At 37.3% G+C, this 16,851-nt stretch overlaps 1 protein-coding gene across 4 annotated transcripts in view; it reads right to left on the bottom strand.

The window, feature by feature from the left end:
* Positions 1–16,851, bottom strand: part of MLIP (muscular LMNA interacting protein) — a 165,253-nt gene that overhangs the window by 18,262 nt on the left and 130,140 nt on the right. The gene's annotated exons all lie outside the window — the stretch shown is intronic.

Genomic DNA, 16,851 nt, shown 5'->3' with positions numbered 1-16,851 from the left:
AAATCTATCCCAGATCCCAGGTGTAATATCAACAGATGTCAATTGATGTGTTGCAAGGATTTGGAAGAGTATTTAAGAAAAGAAATAGGTATGACTGTGATAGGGTCAAGCCATCCCCTCTCACCTTAGACCACGTACAAGATCCCATTCCACTCTCCTCTAACAGTACACCCCCAAGAGCATTACTAAGGATGTGGGGGCCAAGAGTTGGTTGAGGAGGGAGAGGGTATGTGGTTGGTTGGCAGGCAGATGAGTTAAGGACTGTATGTCTATAGGTAACAGAAGGGTTTCTTTCTATATGGTGCCTGCCAGCCCCATCTTCCTGGCATTGGGCCACATTCCTCCATTCCCACACCTTCCTATGCATTGTTTCAAACTACACTTCAAAATTATGTAAGCTTTTTCTGACCCTTTTACCATCTCCTTTATGTATAATGCCTTTAAACTGTCAGTACACCCAGTGTTTTCCTTCCACCTCCACTGCTTGCCCTACATGGTCTAACTATACGGTCCTGTCAGGCACTCTAACTTGGTCTTAGATTGCGGCCATTCCTGAGCCAACTGATGAAGTCTAAAATCTTCCTTCTGGAGAATCTGTCTTCTTTTACTTCCAGCTATGTTCTTGCTAGAACCACAAACTAACAGCTATGACGGTTTTTTATTCAAATTTCAAAGGATAAAATAAATGAGGTATTTACCGATCGCTAAGAAGCCCTTAAAGAAAACTCTCCACCGTCAGTCAGTTTCAGCCATCCCAGCGTGAGATCTTTCGAGAATTAGAAGAAAAATGTTCATAGTACTGCCAAATTTGCCTACGATATCACCTGGGATTTTATAAACTGTTAAAAGTTCATTCAAATATGGGATGATTAAAATATATTCTCAGGCATTCAAGGCCTTGGAATATTTGCTAAATAAAAACCTGTCTTAAAAACTTTCTTGGGTCAAGGACTTAAATAAAAAGAGAAAGACATACAGGAGGAAGCCACAGGAAACATGGGAAGAAAGGGTAATAAAGCAATCTGATTAAGTGTGTTGCTACCATAAAAACAAAACAGAACAAATCATGAATTACTATGAAAAAGAAAGAGAGAAACTATAACCATAATATGCCAGAAATAAACACCTAGAATTGAACACTATCCATGTGATGGGAGGCAATGGAAGGGACCAAATGGACTTGTCTTACGAGAAGAAGATACAGATATTGATACAGGCACATAAATATGAATACAGACCTTAAGGACCATCAACAGCAAAAAAAGGTTAAATACATTTTAAACCAGTAAATTAAAACTACACCTTTCCAATAAAAAACTGAAAAGCAGAAATAACAGATAAGTTACGAAAAATGTGATAATATGGCAGAATTAAGGTTATGTAACGAGACAATCTCAGGTATTAAGAGAAATCTCTCAAGATAAAAAAAATCAAGATCAGAAAATATCTGGACAACAAGAGACATACACACAAATAGAAGTCATACAAATTTGAAAATCAAAGTAGGAAAAAGATCTGTCTTTCCAATATGAACCAAACTAAAACTTGAATAATAATTTTATTATCTTAAAAATGGAATTCAAGAAGAAATGCTATAAGGGACAGAAAAAAAGATATTACATACTGGTAATAAAATCAATGAACCAGAAAATATGACTATCATAAACATATATTCCTAAAAATAGAGCCTCAAAGTATTAAGATTTTCCAGTGTTGGACTTCTAATGCTTTGAAAGCAAGTTGTGGTCTTACACTTCATTTGAATGCCTTCATAAAGCTAAGAAATTGTTTGATGTCTAATGGTAGCTAAATAAATATTTTTATAAAACCTGAGGAAGGGCCCACCCTCACAGTCATACTCTTGTTCCCCAAAAGAGATTTCCATTTGATTCACGGAACCTACGGAACATATGGCTTATATGAAGGCGAGTGGGTATCGTTATTTGATGGCTGTAAGTTCAATGTCTGAGCTGTGCTTTCATTAGTCACACATCGGTAAACAACAAATTTAGCAATCTGAAAGAATTTTATGCTCATATTTTGGCGAAAGGAGTAAAACAGTGGTCACATTAAGCAAGATAAAGCAACATAGAAAAATTTCGCCCTGAAGTTTCAAAATAAGAGACTCCTTGGCTGTGCAAATATTACATAATGAAAATAGATTTTGTTGAATGGGATATGTAAAAGGATCACAAAATACACTAAGGCAATGAGACAACTAGGTTGAACTATATGAAACTGATAAAATTGATATTTGTGTAGGTAAAAACTACTGAATAATGGCAGTTTCATGTGGTGCAACCTAAAAAACTTTTCTAAAAAAACAAATAATAGCTTTTCAAGAAGGTTAGACAAGCAATTACGTTCAAAGGCAGACAAAATATGTATTTTTAAAACTCAATTTGCAAAGATAAAATGCTTCTATCCTGGTTTTCATTGTATTTCAGGGTTAATAATGCATGGCTCACAGCTGCTTCCTTCTACTGCCGCATTCACTCAGCTAAGACAATTGTCCTAACCCTGAGTTACTTGACTCTCTGTCATCCTACTGCCCACAGCCAATGGCTGACTGGTAAAGGGCATAAAAGGGTAGCTCCTTTGCATCAGGTGTGGATAACTCTGTAATTTATTCTCTAGAGCCTTCTCCCTATGAATTAAGCCAAGACTGGCCTTGAACTGAAGTCACATTTGCTCAGCTCTTATTTGAATTCACTCCCTTCTTTACAGGAAGCTTTTCTGAAGAACCCTCCCTTAATAAATCACCAATATCTGAACCCCTGTCTCAGGGTCTGCTTTTGAGGAACCTGGTTTAAAATATCACACGAAGGAGAAGGGACAGGTGGCAGATGTGTGTGGTGAAATACAGAGAGCTCATTATCCCTTAGTGCCTCCATCAGAACAAGGTGCAAATGGATGGCAGTTTATTTTCTCTCTGTCCATAAATTACAAGCATAGTCAGTAAATTCCAAAGGCCAGCATGTTATTTTACAAGAGCTTTAAAAATCATGTTTCTCAAAGTATACTTTTCTTCACTAAAACTGTTATCCTGCCTACCTGCAACCATACATCTCTTTCCAATTATCAAATTCCTAATTTCTTAAATGATTTTATTTAAAAATGTTACAATGAAAAATTCCAGCTAGATACTATATGTCCAATGCCAGACAACACATGAGCTCGGGGCAGGTGTTCTTGCTACTAAGATTAAGCCAAAAAGAGAAATATGAAAAAGAAATTGATTGTTCTCAGTTTCCTGGAAAAAGATTTAAAAGTCAACTGTTTTATGATTAATTAAGTACACTTTAAGACTGGTAATTAGATAACCAGAAACATGCCCAGTTTCAGATTCTAGCCTGTCATTAAGGCATGTATTCTGTTGAAATGCTCTTTTTGCCCTCTAGTGGAGAACCTAGCTAAAAGTGATTGATAATTCATTTTGCAAAACCACTTATCTTAAAATATCTGCTCATTGACGTTCATTTTTTAATGTTAAAAGTCAAATTAATTTGCAATTTAGTCATTTTGAACAGAATGTTCTTTGTGAATGTATTAAACACATTCATTCATTTTGAAAACAATTTGGCATCGTCAAATAGTGTACGTTTTGGTTTCCTAAAAAATCTTAAAACATTTTTAAAAACCCATTTTATGTTTGATAAATTATGTTTGTTCCAATTCCAACAATCTCAAATATTTTATATTTTAAATCATCGTGAGAGCTGTCTAATCTCCATTATCTTTAAAACTTGTCAGAAAGGTTTTAGAATTGAGAGCAAAGCTGTTTATTTCTATGATGATTGAAAATAAATTACCTTGGTTTATTCACACAGATTTCTAATCACACATAAAGTTAGAACATAAACGAACATTATTAATGAGAAGGTTTGAGGGATGTTTTTGCCTCCAAAATTCAAGATGACTTTTTTCAATAAATGTGGCTGCCTCAGAACAATTTTGTCAGAGTACTAGATGTTTAGTTGTTCTCTTAGCCACTAACCTTTGCAAAGTGGAAAGTTCTGCCAAAAGAATGTTGTTGCCTGGAGATGAAATGTGAAAAGCATTGTGGAATTCATAAGCCCAGGCTCTGCCAGTAACTCATGCCGTAGCCTTGGGTATGTCACTTTGCATCTTTGGGCTTCAGTTTTCTTATCTGCAGACTGAAGGACGTCAGATGGCCTCAGCGGTTAGTTCTAGACTTGATTTACATATATGGTGCTGCGTTTGACCAAATGGAAGCCTGTGCGTGATTCCCGGGTGGTGGTGATGGTGAAGGTAGTAATGCCGCTTTATTGATAGACGTTAGGGAGGTGTCTCAAAGAAAATTAATCAAGCATCAGCTTTTAAGCTATTCTGCAAAATTTTGTACAAATTATATATACTTTCTGAGCTTCAGTTTCTTCATATGTAAAACAAAAAATAAACTAAACCCTACTTCATGATTTTTTTTTTTTTTGGAGACGGAGTCTCGCTCTGTCGCTCAGGCTGGAGTGCAGTGGCGCAATCTCGGCTCACTGCAAGTTCCGCCTCCCGGGTTCACGCCATTCTCCTGCCTCAGCCTCTCCGAGTAGCTGGGACTACAGGCACCCGCCACCACGCCCGGCTAATTTTTTTGTATTTTTAGTAGAGACGGGATTTCACCGTGGTCTCGATCTCCTGACCTCGTGATCCGCCCGCCTCGGCCTCCCAAAGTGCTGGGATTACAAGCGTGAGCCACCGCGCCCGGCCTATGATTGTTTTAAAATCTAAATAAAATGCTGCATGTGAAGTGGAATGTTGTCTACCTTTTCTAAATATGCTCCTTATAAAATTTCAGTGACTTCTCAACTCACTCCCTGCTTTTTCCCCCCAGTTCAGATAACTCATTATGCTTAGGAAGGTGGAAGCTATCCAGTAATCTTAATTGATGCTAACTTCACATTATAGTTTCTGATTCCAGTTGCTTCTTCAATGCTCTGGCCCGCTATCGTTTTCTCAAGTTTTCCCTGTTCCTTTTGCTGCCCCCTCTAGCTGGAATGCCCAGCCCACTCCCAGCCTTCATTTCTTTTCAGACCTCAGATTCAACACCATTTTCTCATTAAGTCTTTCCTGATTCATCAGACTGGATCAGGACCTTTGATACATATACTCATACCTGCCCAAATGTCTCTTGCATGGCAGTTGTAACAGTTATCACTAAGCATTGAATTTTTTTCTTCTTTAATTTCTGTTTTCCCTATGTAGAAAATAAGGACTTGGAAAAGGCCCCCATGTCTCTGTCTGCTGGCTTTCCAGTGCATGGCCAGCACAAACACAGTGTTTTGCACCTAACAGATACTCAATACATCTTTATGAAATGAATAAATGTGTTTTGTCAACTTCCAGACTCCTGAGTTTCTAGACTTTAAGTTGGAACAAAAAGGTTGCAAAGTCTATGCTTTTTGTTTTTAGTAAGAAATTAGGCTAAATTTTTTTAGGCTTCATTTTTCTAATTTTGAAGCTATGTACGATTGTAGACGCTTATCTCAAAGAGCTGTTTCTTTATTCTTTTTTTTTTTTTTTTTTTTTTTTTGAGACGGAGTCTCGCTCTGTCGCCCAGGCTGGAGTGCAGTGGCGCGATCTCTGCTCACTGCAAGCTCCGCCTCCCGGGTTCACGCCATTCTCCTGCCTCAGCCTCTCCGAGTAGCTGGGATTACAGGCGCCCACCACCACGCCCGGCTAATTTTTTTGTATTTTTAGTAGAGACGGGGTTTCACTGTGGTCTCGATCTCCTGACCTCGTGATCCGCCCGCCTCGGCCTCCCAAAGTGCTGGGATTACAAGCGTGAGCCACCGCGCCCGGCCTGTTTCTTTATTCTTAACAAATACTCATAAAAGATTTTTCACATTTTTAGATTTAAATATTTACAGCATGTATTAGAAAAATAAGTTGTTATTTCAAAGCCCTCTCAGCCTTTAAAGCAGTAGGGGAAGGTCAGAATTACTTTAGATTTTCCTTTCTGCAGATAAGTCATAATCTCTATTAACTCTTGTTGATTGATCTTTGTTAAAATATCAGAAGAAACCTCTGGCAAAAAATATTTCAGAGGAGCTACCAAAAAAAATCAACCCATGCTTGAAAATATGCCTGTAATATTAATATTGTAGTTTTTATTGGATTTCTGCAGATTTACAAGGTCAATTCTCTGAGTAGCAATGCAATGATAATACCAATTTACATGCTCTCAATAACGTTACCAATATAAACTTTACACACGTACTAAATTTGAAAATAAATAAGTAGAAGAAGAAATGAACAAGGAAAGTCAATCTTCAATGTTTACAGGGTGAAATATCCAAGGAGTTTAAGAAAAGAATGCTCGTGGCTTAGGAAGCAGGCTAAAGCCAGCTTGTGAAGGGGCCTCTCCCACCTACCCACTCTGGACATGAAAGTTTCTTTCCTTTCTCTGTCCTCCTACCTCATTCACACAACATCGGACCACCATGAAAACTCACCAGAGGTTCCAGAGTAGGTATGCCAACCCCTAATCCTGTATGATGGGGAAACAAAAGGAGTTAGCTGTCTATTGCTATTGTTTTTCATTTCTCCTATTTCCTACATGTGCATTTCTCATTCAGAATACATTTTGCTAGGTAGGCTGTCTCACTATTCTAACAGATGATTCTCCCTTGCCTTATTATAAGTGGAGTGACTCTTTACATAGAGAAGACAGAAATAACGCGTATAATTGAACTGAAAATACATCTATTTGCTCACTCTCCTCCCCCTTTTTCATTTCAGACAAGTTATATTCCTTCTTTATTCTTAATCTACAATCTCAAGAGCAGCTGCTTAGAAAAAAGGCTAAGAAAAAATGATCAGTAAATATTCTGTTGACATATCATAAAGGTAAAATGTATTATAAGTAAATGCTCCATATTTTTTAGCAAAAACATAATTCTAATATAAATAATTGCTATAAGTTAAAATATCTTTATGAAAAGGTCACTTTAATTTTTTAAAAAAGGAAATCATAAGAAAGTACATATTGGCAGCTATGGTATTTTTTTCAAAGAGAAAGGACTTTTAATAACTGAAGTAGCATACCAGAAAAAGTTATACACCTTCTGATTCAGTAAGTCTATGAATACTGAATGTGTAAACACTCAGGCCCAATTGTAAACATTACAAGCACATGGGGACAATTTTGATTAACAGCTAAACCCAATATTTCATAATTTATTCTAATAAAAAAATCCTAAGCTAATATACTAGATACATTACAGTATATACTATATTATAGTATATATACATATACTGTCTCCATATATATTTAATTTAACAGTTGTGTTTCCTTTTACTTACTAGGAGTTATATGAGGAAAAAATAATTATAATCTAGTACTTATAAACATGCCAATATAATTTTTCTTTTAAAGTTTTTTATAAGAAAGTTCATTTTCTTGCTGAATCATTAGAGAATTTAAAAGGCAAAAAAAAGAAATGTCTGTTATTATAGGGGAAGCATAGTGTTTTCTATGAGGTGAAAACTTTGAGGTCGCCCAGTTCTTGGGATTTCTAAATTTTTTAAGTTGTAAGTAGGCTTAGGAATCTGCTTTGTTCTTTTTTCTTTTTTTTTTCTTTTTTGAGACGGAGTCTCACTCTGTCGCCAGGCTGGAGTGCAGTGGCGCGATTTGGGCTCACTGCAACCTCCACCTCCTGGGTTCAAGCAATTCTCCTGCCTCAGCCTCTCGAGTAGCTGAGACTACAGGTGCACGCCACCACGCCCGGCTCATTTTTTTGTTTTTTTAGTAGAGACGGCGTTTCACCATGTTGGCCAGGATGGTCTGGAACTCCAGACCTCATGATCAGCCTGCCTCAGCCTCCCAAAGTGCTGGGATTACAGGCGTGAGCCACCGTGCCTGGCCAGGAATCTGCATTTTTCTAAAGCTCCCCAGATACTTCTGAAGCAAACAGCCCAATCTGAGTCCTAAAGTTAGGGTTTTGAAACTGAACTAAATGTCCTACTATTACAGCTGAAGAGACAGAAACCCGCAGGAAGAGAGTGAAATGTGTGGCACAATAACATTTACGTAAATTATGTCATATGCACACAAAATAACACTGCAACTTTTGAAAGAAAATGCACAAACATACACATCACATAGTTTAGAATATTTCTCTGGGGGCAGAAAGCAAAGAAGAGTGAGAAATGGGAATTAAAGGAAATACATATGTGAACAAATCAGAAAGCAATAAAAAAAGGCCATAATAAAAGGAAAAAGGTATTTAAGATGAGATTAACGGCCTACAAGTTATACTGATGGATTGTTTCTTCACCCCAGCACCAAAATTCTACTGTAATAGCTAGATGCTAAAAAATGTATAAAGCTGAATACTTTTATATATCGCTTGATCCTGGTAACAATTCTATAATAGTGATTCTATTTTTTTCTTGTTGTTGTTGCTTGTCATTTCACGGGTAAGAAAGTTAAAGCAAGAGTCTGAATTACTTTTTCAAGTATAGGCATACAACAATTCATTGATTCTACAAAATAAATTCAGAAACTGATGCCTGATTACAAATAGACTCTGCAGATGAATTTTAACTTGCATTTCACTGCAAGGAGAGTGACTTTATGCTTACTGATCAAACAGGACACTTCTGATAAAAAGAGGGGCACTAAAAATATTGAAATCATATAATTTTAAAAATATTTATTGACTAGAAGGGTATATTATAGTGGTAGACATAAATATTTCTTTTCAAAACACTTTTTTAAATTCTATTTTTTTTTTTTTTTTTTTTTTAGACAGAATCTTGCTCTGTCACCCAGACTGGAGTGCAGTAGTGCAATCCTGCCTCACTGCAACCTCCACCTCCTGGGTTCAAGTGATTCTCCTCCCTCAGCCTCCCTAGTGGCTGGGACTACAGGCTTGTGCCACCATGCCCAGCTAATTTTTTTTTTTTGTATTTTTAGTAGAGACGGGGTTTCACCATGTTGGATGTTGGTCAGGCTGGTCTTGAACTCCTGACCGCAAATGATCAGCATACCTCAGCATCCCAAAGTGCTGGGATTACAGGCATGAGCCACTGCACCCAGCCTCAAAACTATTTAAAAAATAAAATTCTTCAAAAAATAGAACAAAACATCATATACATATATAATGTTTCTATTCATATATGTGTACGTGTGTGTGTGTGTGTGTGTGTGTGTGTGTGTATATGTTTAAATGGCCCAGACTGATCAGAACACATGATCATCTACGTAGGAGTATACATTTTCCTGTCTATGTGAGAGATCTTAAAGGTCATGCCCTGACCTCTAGCAATGACAACAGCCTAGGGTCTGCGAGTGAGAGTGTTCAGGCTACGAGGGGTTCTGGGCAAGAAGAATGGAGAGGTAGGATATGAACAGTCTGCTCTGGCTATGAAGTGAAAGCTATGGTGGTAGAGATTTTTTAAGAGACTACTCCAGATATAAATACTGAAATATGCAAATGGAAAGGCTAGAGAAATCTAGAACTAGCCCTTGCATAAAAATTTACAATAGGATTTAACAGCAGTGGAAGAAAGGGAAGAATCTACAGTACATGTGAAGAAATCTGCCATACTTATTTATATCTTTCATGAGACAGAAGCAGACTTGAAATAAAATAGTGTATGGTTACAAACAACACACAAAGATCATGCATTTTTAGAAAACTAAAAGTGAAATAAAATGGCTCCACTGTCACAAACTTGGCATCAAACAATTTTTTTTAAATGAAAGAAAAAATATCCTCAAGGATGGCTGTGAATTTTCTCCTGGGGCTTTAAAGCTGTCTCTCTGTCTATAAAGATCCTATTTTTGCTTGTAAAACCTCTCAAGCTTTCACTGCAAGAGCCTTCTTGCTTAGGAAATCTCAGCTTTGCTTCTGCCAACACATCAGAAAAGTCATCCTGACTGTGAAGGCTTAGTCCTCACTCCTCTAGTTTCTATTCACAGACTGGCCATGTGTTTCTCGTTTGTTTGCTGGTGCAAACTGGCAGAGTAGAGACTCAAGGGAGAAAACAATAAGTGATAACTTCCTGTCTACGTGGCTTGTAGCTACGCTAAATAAAAGGGAGAAAATGTAGTTGGAATAAGAAAAGAGAACAAAGTGCATAAAACTGAGTAATTAAGTGGGAATATTGAAAGTAGGCCAGAAGAATTGGAATTTTAGGGTGACTTAAAAAGAGAGGTATACCTTGGAAATTATGACAGGAGAAGATAAAAGAAATGAGAAGGGGTGAATGGCGGAAAGAAGAAAAGTCATGGACAGTGATAAGCCTTCTACTTAGATACTTTATGTGTGTGTTAGTTTTCTCACCTCAGGGCCAGGTAAGTAAGCTGAGACACGTGTGCCCACATATTTATGGTGCCTAGAAAGAATATTATTTTTCTAAATGAGCTGAATTTTTAAAATTAGAAATAGAAAATGGACTCCAGTAGGCCTTCATCTAGACATAAACAGGTGTGTTATACATGGTACTTTGCTACCTTCAAAGATAAAAAATAATTTAAATGCATTGTAAAATGGGGGAAAATGGACAAAATGACTATAGTAGATTAGATACAATTTTAAAATATTAACCCACACACACAGATACACCCTCTGTACCCTTTCTTGTTTTAGCAATATACATAGTCCAAAGCATAATATATCAAAAATAAAGAAAACATCCTGAAGACTTTTATTTTGTTTTTGTTTGCTTTTTGTGACAGGGTCTCACTTTGTTGCACAGCCCAGAATGTGGTGGCACAATCATGATTCAGTGCAGCCTCGACTTCCTGGGCTCAAATAATCCTCCCGCCTCAGCCTCCTGAGTAGCTGGGACCACAGGTGCACGAAACCATGCCCAGCTAAATTTTTTTTTTTTTTTTGTAGAGACACAGTCTCCCTATGTAGTCCAGGCTGGTCTCTGGCTCCTGGGCTCAAGCAATCCTCCCACCTTGGCTTCTCAAAGTGTTGGGACTACAGGCATGAGCCACCTTAAGTTTTAACAGCCAAAGTTTTGATCTGCAGGAGCCTGGACTTCAAAATTAGATCATAAACATAAAATTTCATGAGTATATATGTATATATTTTATACACATACATATAATATAAGTCATTGAGCCACATATACCTTCTCAGTCCTTAATGTTTAAGCAGCAACCATCTTCTGAACTTCAAACTACCTGTTTCTACTTTTCTTTGCCTCAGGGATCTTTCAGGGGATTGATGCTGCCCCACCCCCTCTCCTCAATTAATGACTGCCAGAATTTCCCTCCTCCACCCCTCAGACAGCAGGGCTCTGAGCTGTGTGTCCCTGCAGCAGCTCCCAGAGTTCCCCAGCCATATAAAGCTCCGGTTCCCCACAGTGGTCACCTGCTTGCTCATACACCCTTTACCAGATGCCTCTCCTCCTTATCTCAGTCCCCACTCCCCTAACAGGCATTTCCTGGAACCACTTCCCAAAATAACTACTCATAAGTGATGGTCTTCTCAGAGAAAACCAAACAAAGGTACAATCACCCTCATTATTGATTATTCACAGCAGTTATGTCCTTAAAGCCTTCATGAGCATGGAATTCGTGAATACTAAACCATTTCTCCTGGGGAAAACCTGGATTAGGTTATTGCAAGTCTCTGGCTACATTTTCATTAACCAATCAATAAATAACCTGTTTTATGGGTGTTTAACGACACATATTTAATATATTATTAATTCATTAGCACCAAACTCATGGCCAACAGCACTGTAACTCAAGCCTAAGAGTAGCTTACCTAACAGACTTATTTTCTCTTTAAGACACGTCACAGCCTTCTTGAGCACAGGAACATTAGACAGCCCTTCAACACTATTCTTAGGGGCCATTTTAAACAGCAAAATTACCAACAAAACACACAGAGATGCAAACAAAAACATGATACCGGAGAGAATGCAAAAAGGACAATTTTTTTTTTTTTTTTAAGACTGAGTTTTGCTCTTATCGCCCAGGCTGGAGTATAACGGCATGATCCCAGCTCACTGCAACCTCTACCTCCCGGGTTCAAGCAATTCTCCTACCTCAGCCTCCTGAGTAGCTGGGATTACAGGTGTGCACCACCACACTCGGCTAATTTTTTGTATTTTTAGTAGAGACGTGGTTTCACCATGTTGGCCAGGCTGGTCGCCAACTCCTGACCTCAGGTGATCCACCTGCCTTGGCCTCTCAAAGTGCTGGGATTACAGGTGTAAGCCACCACACCTGGCTTTTAAAAAGGACAATTGTTTACAGCATGACAGCAAGAAAGCAGAGCATTGCCTTGTTCAACCTGAGCTGGGAACATAGAGGATTCGAATTTCTCCCTGTTCTGTGAATGTCCACAAAGGACTAGAAGAGCAAACACAATGAGTGCTGATTTGGGGTTACAAATAAATTTTAGTGAGTAGATGAACTCACAAATACGGACTGTTTTGGAGTTCCCTATGGCAAAGGGGACACGAACAGAAGAACAGAGAAAGATATGTAGGGCATCCGAGAGAATGGTTCTGAGATAGCTTCACGAAGTTCACTTTGCTCCCAGCAAGCAGGTAATAATGTTCTCCCATGTAAGCTGTAGGGGCACAGAAGTAACTGACCTACAGTTGATAAGGACATGCCATGCTACCGAAGAAAAAAGGATGCAACCATGTATTATACGGCTCATGGTTATGTAACAGAAAGGAATGAGAACACCACAGGAGAAGGTCGGATGCCCCCTGCCTCCACAACCCCACCCTACCTATGCTCCCAACACACTCCATCAGATCTGTGGAAACTGGATATAGCCTTCAATAAAAGAAATATCCTCAACTGAGTGACATTATTCTAAATGAACTAGTAAATCCATAAGTTGACTCAGATTTAGTCTTTACTTGAAATAGAAATAATCATAATAATTCCAGCATCTGGGGCTCCTAGGGAAAAACTTAGGTAATTGTAGAAATTGTTCATCATTAATAGATCTTTACTACCTTGCCTATAAAGTGGGAAATAGCATATTATGTCACACCCTGGATAGACACCAAGACAAGCACAACAAATAAATACAAGATGACCTATAATATGCGTGAGATGTCTTGGCACAGGAAAAGAGTATAGAAATTGAAAGGAGAAAACAAATCATTTTGAGTACTGATGCATGGAGAAATGTCACAAAAGAGGAGGGAGAATTTAACTCGGACTTAAAGTACAAGAATGGTTTGTGTAAGCAAGGAGAAAATAGAAGAGTATTTTATATGGGAAAATGCATGAACAAGTAGAACAGTAAGGAATTTCCAAGGCGTGCCTAGAGGAAAATAAGAAAATCAGTTTAAGAAAAGTAAAATAATAATAATAAAGACTAGTGTGAGAAAATATAAGAATGCATTCGACTTGGTGAATGACTCAATATAAGGACAAAGCAGAAAAAGCATAAAGCATAACAGATGAATGAAGTTTTGAGTTTGGGGACTGAGAATTGTGGTTTTAATAACAGAAGTAGAAAAGCCAGTGCAGAACTAGTTTGAGACAAAATGAATGATGAGCTTGAGGTGACAACATGACATCCTAGGGGAAATGATAAGCAAGCAGCTAAAGATATGAAACTGAATCTCAGTGGAGAAGCAGAATGGGAAGTGTGAATTTGAGACTTATCAGTACTAAGATAATCACTAAGGCCTGTGAGTGGCTAAATAGCTGAAGTGAGGCAATTAGAAAGAAGAGGTAGAGGAGCAAGAAGTGTTCACAAAGAAAGCAAAGAAGGAGCAGTCGGAAAGTTAGAATGTGCATATTATCCCAAGAGCAGAGTGAGGAGAGAAATGCAAGAGGAAATGATCAACTGTGTCAGGAAATTCAGCTGAATTTGCAGAAAGCCAGTTTACCTTCGACAGAGCAATTTCAGTAGAGTGGTAGATGTGGAAGTCAGAATGCTTTCAAGAAAGGGCTGAAGAGTGAGTTTGTAGAAAGGGGATGGAGATAGTGGCTATTGACCACTTTGAGAGAAAGAAAATTTTGAAACTGATAGATTTGCAGCATCATCAAGTAAAAGGATGAAGTGCTCCTTTTGTATTGTTTCATTTTGTTTTTTAGGCTTCTGCATACAAAGGGGAGGAATCCAATGGAGAAGAATGGACAATTTTGGAGAGCAGTAAGAATGACAATCCCAGAAAGCTTAGTGATAATAAGATCTAACTTTTATATGTTTTTCGTTATCTTCAGGCACTTTTACACATATTTGTCAATTTTATTTTCATAATACTCTGATAAGGTAGGTACTATTATTATTCTCATTTTAAAAATGAGTAAACGGAGGCATTCAGAGGCTAAATGACTTGCCCAATATCACCATCTAAAAAGGGTTGGGTCAAGAAATAACCTCAGACGAAGGAACTAGAGGCATCACCCTCTTACCTGCTGGGCTATCTCACTTTCAAGGATAAAAGAATTTTTACAATCTATCCTTCTGTCAAAGGGCTAATATCCAGAATCTACAAGGAACTTAAATAAATTTACAAGAAAGAAACAACTCCATCAAAAAGTGGGTGAAGGATATGAACAGAAACTTCTCAGAAGAAGACATTTATGCAGCCAACAAACATGAAAAAAAGTTCATCATCACTGGTCGTTAGAGAAATGCAAATCAAAATCACAATGAGATACGATCTCATGCCAGTTAGAATGGTGATCATTAAAAAGTCAGGAAACAACAGAGGCTGGAGAAGATGTGGAGAGAAAAGAACTCTTTTACACTGTTGGTGGGAGTGTAAATTAGTTCAACCATTGTGGAAGACAGTGAGGCTATTCCTCAAGAATCTAGAACCAGAAATACCATTTGATCCAGCAATCCCATTACTGGGTATATACCCAAAGAATTATAAATCATTCTACTATAAAGACACATGCACACGTATATTTATTGCAGCACTATTCACAATAGCAAAGACTTGGAACCAACCCAAATGCCCATCAGTGACAGACTGGATAAAGAAAATGTGGCACACATACACCATGGAATACTGTACAGCCATAGAAAGGGATGAGTTCATGTCTTTTGCAGGGACATGGATGAAGCTGGAAACCATCATTCTCAGCAAACTAACCACAGGAACAGAAAACCAAACTCTGCATGTTCTCACTCATAAGTGGGAGTTGAACAATGAGAACACATGGACACAGAGAGGGGAACATCACACACCGGGGCCTGTTGGGGGGTGGCGAGCTAGGAGAGGGATAGCATTAGGAGAAATTCCTAATGTAGATGACGGGTTGATGGGTGCAGCAAACCACCGTGGCACAGGTATACCTATGTAACAAACCTGCATGTTCTGCACATGTATCCCAGAACTTAAAGTATAATTAAAAAAAAAAAAGAAAAGAAAGTAAAAGGAATGACTTCTTTCATGAGGCTGCAAGGAAGTGAAGAAGGCAATTGTACTGTTTTATTCCAGGATGAAAAGAAAGTACCTGAGCATCCTTATAGGACATGATGCACCCAGTTATAAAGTTCCCTCTTGAAAGTAAAAAAGTAAGGGAGGGATTAAGTTGAAGATTTGGGACATGAGGAGTTTGATGAAAATTTAGAAGAGAAGAGTGCACACTGCAGACTCAGCAGAAGAAGAATACAACCTGTTGAATACCTATTGTAGCCCAGTTGAAGAGGGACGCTAAAGATTGGTAAGACAAGTTCAGCACGTTTCTCCAAAGGGAAGGATGGGAAGATTTGAGTTTGGAGATAGGCCAGTAGGCAAAGCTGTAAGGTCAGAATTGGGAATTATGTTAGAGTATTGGAGAAAAGTTAATTAAATAACAGATTATGTCTTACAATTAAAAGCATTAACTTATTTCAAGTAAAAAGAAAAAATCCTGATAAATTAGTATGCTATTCACCCAATATCTAACAAACGATGCTTGTAAACATAGACATCAAATTGGTAATTCATGTACTTTAATAAGACAATACAGATTCAAGACTAAGCAATTGAACATTCCATTAAAAATGTTGTATTACTATCTTATTATTATTACTATTATTAGTTTGGTTATGAATGGTTCTTTATTCAGTATCAATAAATCTCACACTCAGAAAGACAAAATCTATTATGAGGATTATGTGGACTGAAAATAGTTGTCTGATTTCACATAGCTTTTGTTCTTCTCAGCCTAACCAAACAAAGGCTGACATACGGATGAAATAGAGTCTATCCTTGCTGAACAGTTCCAGAAAACACTTTCAAAATATCAAAAGAATGAGCTATATCATGTAATTGATATCTGTAAATTAAATCATAACCTTATCATAGATGACAATTTATAAGAAAATGGTAACATTATTATCAGAATTATTAACTCAAATAACTAAATGGATTTCATGGCTGTTGGCAAATATTAAATCAGAAAGAATTTCAAATAATATAAAATAATTTTTAAAATATTATACTTTCTCTCATATACTTATTTTCTAGACCAAGAGTGGGACACAAACGAAGATCAGAAAAATGTCATATTGAATGTTGTCCAAAAACATTTATTGGCAAAAAATGGATATTTTAAAATTTGTTTAATCAAAATTGATCAGTTGTCATAGGAGCTATTAAATATAAAAATCTAATTTTTCCTTATATAATAGTGTTATAGTTTCTGCTTTTAGATGACTGTTTGCATTTAGACAGGGTTTATTAACATTTTTTTCTTTAAAAATGCCTCAGGCTCCAAGGAGTATTATCCAACTACATTCTGGCAGATGATCTTGATTGATTTCTAAGTATAGAGATGTATTTAATTGGAGATAGATATCTTGTAGAATAAATGCTTTTAAACAGGATTTTGAATTTCACAAAAAGATTTAATTAAAGTTTAACCAGTCAATTATTTTAGGAAATTTTCAG

This window comes from Hylobates moloch, unplaced genomic scaffold (genome assembly GCF_009828535.3).
Source record: "Hylobates moloch isolate HMO894 unplaced genomic scaffold, HMol_V3 SCAFFOLD_20, whole genome shotgun sequence".
Taxonomy (NCBI): domain Eukaryota; kingdom Metazoa; phylum Chordata; class Mammalia; order Primates; family Hylobatidae; genus Hylobates; species Hylobates moloch.
Note: the sequence above shows the minus strand (reverse complement) of the source record. Positions and strands in the feature narration are given on the sequence as shown.